This window comes from Hipposideros armiger, unplaced genomic scaffold (assembly GCF_001890085.2).
Source record: "Hipposideros armiger isolate ML-2016 unplaced genomic scaffold, ASM189008v1 scaffold_92, whole genome shotgun sequence".
Classification (NCBI taxonomy): Eukaryota; Metazoa; Chordata; class Mammalia; order Chiroptera; family Hipposideridae; genus Hipposideros; species Hipposideros armiger.
In genome coordinates this window covers 4,524,403-4,526,228 of record NW_017731442.1, presented here as the reverse complement: position 1 = coordinate 4,526,228, position 1,826 = coordinate 4,524,403, and positions in this window count along the sequence as shown.

Here is a 1,826-nt window from a genome sequence, read left to right as displayed (position 1 = left end):
AGATACCTCCATACTGATTTCCATAGTGGCTGCACCAGTCTGCAGTCCCACCAACAGTGCACCAGGGTTCCCTTTTCCCCACAACCTCGCCAGCATTTGTTGTTTGTTGACTTATTGATGATAGCCATTCTGACCGGGGTAAGGTGGTAAAAAGGTACACTTTTAAACCCAGGCGGCAAGTCTGGCCCAGTCCTTATTACAGCCTCTTGAAGTTTTAAAGACAACTATAAGATCTTAGGTCCTCTCTACAATTGTTGGTGGTTCTGTTTATATATATATAGTCTTTAAGGCCTGTACTTGTCTGTTTTGTGCATACTATTTTTTTGCCTCCAGATGGTATTACCAGTTTATAGTATTTGATTGACTAAAAATAAGGGATTAAGCACGTATGTTAATTAAGATAATAAAAGCTAACTCAACTACTTCTCAGGATCACATGATCTAAGGAAATATTTGATACTAAGGCTGGTTTCTTGGTTTTACTAAATTGTGTTAAATGATAAAAGTTATTATCTAGGTACTTCAAAATAACGAAATACTGAAATCAATTATTGGATAGATCTGTGTTTATCTATTTCTGGCTTCTTGTCACAGAAACATTAAAAGATAAATTAAGATCTGTTAATGAATATATCGTGTATTGCATTACAAAAGCCTATGGTTTTGAAGGTTACAAAATATATTCCTCGATTTACCAGGGAAAATGCTAATTATTTGCTTTTGGTTATCAGTAAAAATTAAGGTTTTGAAGCTAGTACAAAATTCGAATTGAGTTTTCTCTCTCTGCTAAGTAAGACAAAGTTTGTCAGACTATTGGTCTACTATTAATATTATAAAAAAGTTTTCTACCTGAAAAACAAGATTATATATGTCCTCACAATCATTTCTATGTTTTATATTATCTTAATCAGGTCCTTGGTTACTGAAAAAACTAAATCTAAGAACTAAGTTTTGCTAATAGTTATATGAATTTCTATATTCTAGGACTACTAGTGTTCATGTGCCCTTCTCATGTCAGATATAAACAACTATAAAAAAATAATTTAACTGTTTTTACCAAAAACCTGGATAAGTTAGAGTAAATTCATTAGTCTTGGCCTAATATTTTCCCTCACCTGACAGGAAATTATAATAATTCTGACCCATTGTTCCATCTTAATAAAAAGCCACAGAACCTAGAGAAGGCCAAGAAATTTGTTTAAATATCTTTAAGAACTGAGGCAAGGAAAACAAACAATAAAGGAACAGTGAGACTAGAGACAAGGCCAGAGGCAAGCCAGACTTTTGGCCACAGCTGTAGGCAACCCAGGCCTGAAGGCAGCTCGGGGCACCGCAGAAACCCCAAAAGAGGAAACACCAGACCACTGGATTAAGGAATGTCCCAGTCCTCCAAAGCAGCCGTGCCCCCAGTGCAAACTAAAAGGGCACTGGAGGAGGGATTGCCCCCTGTTCTGAAGGGAACAGTGACCAACTCCCTCACCACAAATGGCTCTGATCACTATTGGGCCTGAAGTTCCCAGTGGCTCCCAAACTGTCCTCATCACAGGGGTAGAACTGTGGATGACCCTTGACATGGTAGGTAAGCCTGTTAATTTCCTGAGTAATATAAAAGCCATTTATTCTTTCTTGAGCACTCACACTGGACCTATTTATTTCCTCTAAAACCTACTCAGTTGTAAAGATAAAAAAATAAAAAAATAAAAAAACTGTGCCGGCCGAGTGGCGCGATGGTTAAGAGCTGGCTTGGGACACCAGAGGGCCCCAGTTCGGATCCCACATATGAGGGCCAATGACACTGCCCTCCACAGCTAAGATGCTGAACAACA